This window comes from Haemaphysalis longicornis, unplaced genomic scaffold (assembly GCF_048455015.1).
Source record: "Haemaphysalis longicornis isolate Haplotype H1 unplaced genomic scaffold, Haemaphysalis longicornis Haplotype H1 scaffold_7, whole genome shotgun sequence".
Taxonomy (NCBI): domain Eukaryota; kingdom Metazoa; phylum Arthropoda; class Arachnida; order Ixodida; family Ixodidae; genus Haemaphysalis; species Haemaphysalis longicornis.
Window position 1 is genome coordinate 50352628 of NW_027526422.1, and position 7874 is coordinate 50360501.

General features: G+C 47.8%; 1 pseudogene; it reads right to left on the reverse strand.

Annotated features, from left to right (window-relative positions):
* Nucleotides 1-796: 796 nt before the first annotated feature.
* On the reverse strand, nucleotides 797-1369 carry LOC144146286 (protein D3 pseudogene; annotated as a pseudogene).
* Nucleotides 1370-7874: the final 6505 nt, after the last annotated feature.

A 7874-nucleotide genomic window follows, 5' to 3' on the forward strand; every position in this document is an offset into this window, starting at 1 on the left:
GCCGTAAGAGAAAGCTGGCTTTCCTGCAGGCGTAAACGCGTTTCCTAGTCAGCACAGCCAAGCGACGCAGCTTGGCGCCGAGTGCAGTGAGTACTTTTTTTTCCCATGGACATCGTCTCACGATGGTAGACCTCAAAGCTTGATGTTAGGCCTTGCGTCCTGTATTTAGGCTTTACGTTAGGCAACCCTCAAGTTGAGCCTCACGACGTGCGGAGCCGGTCGTGAGGCCCAATTGCAGGTCGAGCAGCGGTTACTGGCTGAGGACGTTGACGTCCGAGCGTACTTATGCCTAACTTCAGGCCTTCGCATGGCCGAGTTGCTTCCTCCCCGGCTTAGCGGAAGCGGATTTTAAACAGGAAAATACGGAAGGCTTCACAAAATAGTCGTCACAAAACAGGTTTCAATTATTTACCCCAAAACACTAAAATGATTATACAATCAAAACCGCGCCTCTTATACACTGATCACCTCATGACTACACCTCACGCACCACCACCCTACCCCCGGATATGTAGGCACACACCCTCATTAATTTGGATGGGAAACCACTGGACGGGCGTATTTTAATATCGCCCCTGTGTCCGAAAATAATCACAAGCACACGAAGAATGCTTACACGACATTTTTAACCAAGATTTGAGCTACAAGGCGCTTTCAGTGATTCGGAGGCAAATTTTGTTCCCTCGCGTTTGCCGGCGCACTGAATTTCGTCACTCAGGAATTCACTGCCACTCGCAGCCTCAGTCCAATTACGGTGCAAAGCACCCGAGTCCCGCCGCCGGCGACCACTGCGTATCTAGCGCCTCTCGCAGAGGAAGAAGTTGGCCGCCAGGGCGTCTCCCAACTTAAAGTCCTCCACAAGCTGGGCTAATTTGAAGCCTCCGCGGGCATCCTGCACCTTGGTCTCCTTCTCGGTGAGACGAGCGCGCTGGGGGTAGACCAGGAACGCGTAGCGGTGCAGTCCCGAGGCCACAGGAGGCGTTGGCCCGGCGTACGGCGTGACCGTGTTGCCCGCGCGGACGTCGCAGCTGTTGGGCACGTTCACCACGAGCCAGTGGCGCCAGTGGCGCAGCCTCGGAGCAGTGCGGCTCGGCGCGTCGGGGTCGATCATGAGCACGGTGCAGTAGGTGTTTGCCGGTGCCTTGAACGAGATGGCGACGGGCGCCGACTCCGTCTGCTTCACGGTCAGCTTGTTGCCCATAAGCACGTCAGCGCCCCCGCCGTAGCTCACCACGCAGGCCTGCGGCGCCACCTTGGGCAGGACGTCGGGAACCAGGGCCTCCATCCCCGTGGTGCCCAGCGGCTTCACCTGCGCGTCCTGCTTCCCAATCTTCCCCTGGGAGGTCGTGGGGCTGCTGACTCTCTGCATCTTGGTCACCCGAGTCCGCGTGCTCGAGCTGCCCGGTCACACTTGGTCGTGACGCCGGCGGTCGGAGGGCCACCCGTCCGCAAGTGTTGGCCAGGCCGGCAGTGCCGTGTGACAACGTTCGCGAACCGTGCGCCGGCGCGAGCTTTCCTTTGAGCGTTGCCGCGTTTTGCCGCCGAGTGGCGCTTTTCGCTGACGTGACGCCAGTTCTGGGCCCCCGTATGTCGCTCGCATACGTTGGCTCCTTGCCTTTTTTAAAGACCTATCTCGTCAGCGGTGGAAAGCTGGGCTATTGGGGGTTCATACTTTCGAGAAGAACAGCCCAGAAATCCCGTCAAAAGAACGAAAGAGATCACTAACGCCAGCGCTGGCCAATCCACATTGATGGCCATGCGCCTTTTTTCTGGGTGGGTTGCCACTGAACCAACGCTATCACTTGCAAAAGAAAATAGGGAAACGGGTAAAAGGAGGTTAAAAACAAAACGAGAGGCACTTACTAAACTTCCCCGTACCACTTCCCCTTCCCTTTCCCCTCAAACTCAAATAAATGATTTTACCAGCACCCTTATTGGCGAAGAAGGGGTAAAAATCTTGCACCTTGGTACACGTCTTCAAAAGGCAATCTGAATAAAAAAGGGTGAGAGGGTGTAAAAATGATGGGCTTGTAAACACCCTAAAAAGGGGGCGCGGAACCTGAACGCTCTAATATAGGGCTGTGAGGCTGCCTAACACCCCAGCATAAGGGTGTGTGCAGCCCAGCTACGAGTTGCAGTGGGGATCAAAGGGCATTCACGCCGTACTTTCGTGACGGGCATGTTCGCATACGCGTACGTAAACTTCATTGGCTGAACGGAAATATGAAAAAAAGAATCTGCTTACTTTCGCCCCTTTTCAAACCCTAAACTCCTCGATCATGCATGCGAGCACGTTATCCGCTGTGCCAAGGAAACAGGACACTGGCTGCAAGCAGTGTTGGTGGTGATCGCTGCCAGTCGCACGTTGCTGTGGTCGCTGCGGTTTCTAGGACGCACTCACAAAGGCCTCTCCCATTAATTGGAGAATAATGGGAGAGGCCTTTGCCCTGCAGTGGGCGTAGACAGGCTGGTGATGATGATGATGATGATGATGATGATGATGAATTTCGCACATGTAGCGTCACGTGATACACGGACTGTGCTAGATGATGCTCAGACCTCTTCAGACCAATACTTTTCCACACTCCACTAACCTTCACGCCAGTTTTCCTTACCCTTTACGTTTCCACACACCCACACTGTATAGAGCATGCCCCATGGTGTGGGCCTGTAAACACAACACAGAAACTCACACTAGCACCAACCCCAATTATGAGCAGTGGAAAACAGAGTTGATTAGATTTCATCTTGAAGTCCAGCTACGCCGGGATCCTGGACTAAATACTCCGCCCACCGCACGCAACATTGGTAAAAGAAAATTATATTTTTACTGCCTCTGCCCAAAAGATCAAAAGAGGTCAAACGGCCTCTGGTGGACAGCTTGCCAATTTACCTATAGTTCCCTCAATATGGAAGAGAAGCTATGCACCCTAACTATTCACCGGTTTGCCCTCCTTTGGGCTACTCATCTACTACCACATGTTTTCTAGCTTCTTGGATATTCGCTCTCTTTTCCTTTCAACAGGAAAGAAATAGAAGGAAGGTAAGTGCCAAAATAATTTTAATAATTTCCTCTTACCAGTTAGTGTGGGTCGGGCCATATTTTCGCAAATTTTTTCATTACGTTGGCCCTCACAGGCTGCGTTAGTGCAAGGAGAGCAATTACTGGTCGCCTCCTCAAGATCCCAGAACACCGCCTGTTTCTTCGGCGTACCCGCCTTCAGCTTTCAATTAGTCCGTCTGTCAGCCTTTAATAATCCGCCGCGAAGCTCTTTACGTAAATTGTCGCAACAGTGAAAGATTACAATTAGCGAAAAAAAAAAAAAAACTTGCGTCTAGGCTGGTGCACTCTATCAGGCCCTGTTCAGTCGAGAATCGCATAACAAAAAGTTCGCAGTGCTTGGTATTTTCCGAGTAGCGTCCTTTCCGAGAACGCGTTTTGATTACCGTGATTTGAGCCGCCCGTCATGGTTATAAATGTTAGTGCCTCGCGACTAAACACAGAGTTGACACAACACAACAGAACAAAAATAAAAGTCGTACAGGAAAGGCGAACAAGTTACAAGAGAAAACAAACCTCACTGCGTCCAACGGGGCTCTCTACACACTCAAAAAATTAAAGAAAATCCTTTCCAACCTGCCCAGCCGCCCCATTAATCAGTCGGCTTAATTGTGAAGGAAATGTGACGCATAAAACTAATGGGTTCCAGTCGAGGGGCGCGAAGCACTCACCCGCAAACACGGCGTTCGTGCGTCGGTCCCCGTTCGTGAAGCCGAGGGAATAAAAAAGATGCGCTCAAACGGGCGGGAAATATCCCGTCCCCGCCCTGGCAAAATTGCACGGTATAACTGGTAGAAAATCTGTGACGGCGGTAACAGTACACTAAAGGGGATGTTGCAATGATGAATGAGAAAACTTTTGGCGTTAAGCACGTGGCACTAGGGGGGGGGGGGGGGGGGGAGCGCTGGTCGGTGAGGAGAAAAAGGAGGCAGTGGGGAGATGGATGGAATTAGGGAAGTATGGAAATTAGCAAAGCATTAACGAATGCCGAACGGTAAAGTGCTTCCCTCTGGTTGCTTAGGACTGGCGAAAGGCAGGAACTGTACTAATGCAGCCCAAAGGCAAAGGCCTCAGTGCGAACATTGGAGAAAATTAAGAGATAGACTGCCGCTCGGTTCTACTCCATTCCTTGCCCATTTCGCGTATTTTTAAAGATCAGACGATACTCTGTGGCTCTATACGGGGAGAATTAGTCGAATGTTGACGAAGGCTTCCTCGTTACACTTATATTGAAAATTCGAGTAACTTTGTGCGCGCGTCCGCGAATATTTGTTTTATTTGACCTCTATACCCTTTATTCTTTATGTTGGACCTCTGGCTCTTCCAGCTGTGGCGCGATGCTCAGAAAGCGGAGCGACACGTCTTGATGCGATGAGGCTTTAATGGAATCTAGAAAAAGCGAGCGCGAGCCGGCGCAGCCACATGAACATGCGGCAGCTCGTGACGAGCGTAATGAAATGATGATGATTTGCATCGTCTGGTACAAGTGGTGACGGAGGGGTAGTCACAACACTTTTAAATACAATTCCACAAACTCTCGTTACATATCATTAATACGTGCCATTCTCAAATAGACTATCGTACGAGAATAAAAGGTGGGAAGAATTACGGCCACCATATATCGTAGCTTAGGAAGGTTCTGCCGAAATATACTCGTTCAAGAATTCCTATATATTTTGGGCGGGCGGCTTAATTTACAGACAGACAGACATACAGACAGACAGACAGACAGACAGACAGACAGACAGACAGACAGACAGACAGACAGACAGACAGACAGACAGACTAAACTTTTTGCGTTGAAGTGACCCAAAAAAGGCAATAGTGTTTTAAAACGTGAAGCTTAACGTCGGGCCTCACATATACCGGCCGTATACGCTGGACGAAGCATTACGCAGAAGAGGAGGAAAGAGACTGTGTTACGATGCAGGAGGCGAGAAAGGCATAATAAGGGCGAGTTCACGGCGTGACCTCTGCGGAGCTTCTGCGCATCCAAAAGTAGAAAGCTCTATAAGACCCCTCGTGCAATGGTCCCTCCACTTCAAGATATACAACAAAGACCAGGAAACGGAACCATTGTATAGCCTGCTTCGGCTTATCCTTCTTCCCGGAACGAACGTTGCGCACCGATTGTATTTCTCTGAAGCTTCGCATTCACAGTGCAACAAGAGCCTTTGTCTGTTATTTAGCAGCTAGATAAATGAGAACTCAATTTTACCGAGTTGATCCTGAGTACGGGATCAAGTATAATGATGTCCCTTTCGAAAGCTAATAAGCCTCGTAAACGCACTGCTCCGACGGAAAACCAGGCCAAGTCCGGCACAAATGGCCCCTATAGAGGCAGGTAATCTCAGGTGGGAGTAAATCAATGGCCGCTCGCTGTATTCTGTACACAGTCGCGAAAAAGGCGTAAGGTAGGAGGGGACTTGGCAAATTTGATGTTACTGCCCTGCGGGCACAGATATCGAGTTTTTTTTTTGTAGCGTACCAGCAAATGTAACCATTTTATCGACACTCCTGTCACATAGAAAAGCGTGAAAATGGGTTCGTTAAATGCGCACTTGCGCAGAAAAGATATTCTTTTTTGTTTGATTTACAAATACTGCTTTCTCGGAGTTCGAGACATTCCAGGAGTGGGCCCATAACAGTGAATACACACTAAACTAACAGAACACGTGATTTGGTAGGTCATTCAGAAAGCTATTGGTAGGCAACTTTCGGAGTGAAACATCCAGGTTATTCCATAATTCCACAGTGAAAGAAAAAAAACTTACAATCTATAAATGGCATGAAGGCCATGATGTTCAGAGGGTTTGACCTGCGAGTGCTCCCACCGGAGTTAGCAAATTACATTGGTGTGTCAATGGTAATTATCTTGTTCACTAATTAGTGTAAAGTGCCGATACGCTCACAAGTGCGTCTGTGTTCGAGTGAATTGAGTGATAGACGAATAGCGTGTGACGAAGGCGAAGAATGCTCATCATAACGGTGCTATATGAATCTTATTACTTTTTTTGCACACGTTCCAGTTGTACAATGTCGCATGCGCAATGAGGTGACGAGACCACGGAGGCGTATTCAAGTACAGGCTGTATCAGCGTTTTGTATGCTGTTAGTTTGCATTCGCCAGTTGCATCTTTTAACGTTTGCTTCAGGAACCCAATTTCGGAAGCGCTTTTGAAAAAAATAGGTTTATATGTTTATGCCAATTTAGTTCCGTGAGGATGTGACGTCAAGATACTTGAATTCTTTAACATGCTTCATGCTCTGGACATAGAAAAAACGCAGGGGTTGCTTCTTGTTTGTGAATGTCATGCATACCGTTTTGTCAAGGTTAAGTGCCATCTGCCACGTTAAGCTCCAGGTACAAACAGAAAAATAACGGTATTTAACTGTATTTGGTCACCGGGTTGGCGGATTCAAGACTAGAGAAAGCAGTCGTCGGCGTTCAGACGGAGTTTGACTGGTGTGCTTTTGTATTTTCACAACATTAATCACATAAATTAGGAATAAGAGTGGCCCAAGAACCGAGCCCTGCGGCACGCCCGACGTGACAGGGAGTGATGACGACTGATAACTGTTAAACGAGACAAACTTCTGTCTTAAATTTTGATAATCTGAGAGCCAAGACAACAAGCCAATGCCGTGAGTGCTGTGCAAAAAGGCTTTTAACTTAAGGAATAGTTTTTCGTGGCAAACAGTATCAAAAGCCTCCGAATAGTCAACAAAAATGGCGTCCACCCGACCACGGTCGTTCCAGTCGAAGCAATGTCTTGCGTAAACTCGAGTAACTGCGTGACTGTCGAAAAGCCTGCGCGAAACTCATGTTGATATCGTGAGAGGAGATATCTTGAGAGGAGGTTGTTTTCAGTAAATATGTGACTACATGTTTGTGAATAATGGGCCCTAGAATTGTAAAGCATCTGCAGAATAACGAAACAGTTCGATTGTTCAAAATTACTCTCTTGTCCCCAGATTTAAACGCCGGTGCAACTTTCGCATTTTTCTAAGCCCCAGGTACAATTCCTATTTCAAGGAATTTCTGAAAAGTGAGAGTTGAATACCTAGCATTCCAATCGTGGTAACGTTTTAAAAGCGTATGTGGGATGTTATCAGCGCCAGCGCTTTTATATGTTGTGGATATTCAGTAGTAGATTAACAACTCCGGCATAACTATAGTTCTGTAGTTTTGGGAAGGCAGGCAATGCACTGTCAAGACCGGAAACGCGATTGGGGCCATCATCGATACTAAAGGCTGATTTTAAATAACCATTGAAGGCTTCCGATATAGTTAAGCAATCCGAAGAGGGCTGTCTGTTCACAATAAGGAAGATGCCAGACCTGCAGAATTTAGCGTTTTCCAGAATTCCGATAGGTCGTTCTTCATAAAGGTCGTAAACGAAGTTTTATAGTAGAATATTTCGGGCAGCATGCATTTTTCCTTTGGCTCTGTTTTTAGCGAGTTTAGTGAATTGTGGTTATTTGCAAGAGTTTTTCACAGTGTTGTACACGTTCCTCCAAAATAGGAACGAAAGCTCGTTCCTCGTTCCTTGTCAATTTTGAAACGAGTTCCCGTTACGTTCCTTTATTGCGAAAGGAACGCGTTCCAGTTCCACTTCGAAAATTGGAACGTGTCGTTACATTAACGTTACAATTAGGTTTTTAAATCAAAATATAGTGTTGGATAATCCTGGGGCGACATTAAGTGAGACATTTAAAACTCACATCGAACTACGTATATTATACGAATATTAACACCACCGGCAGCAGATCATCTGGAGATAAAGATAATCAAAAGAAACGCTCCTAGGCG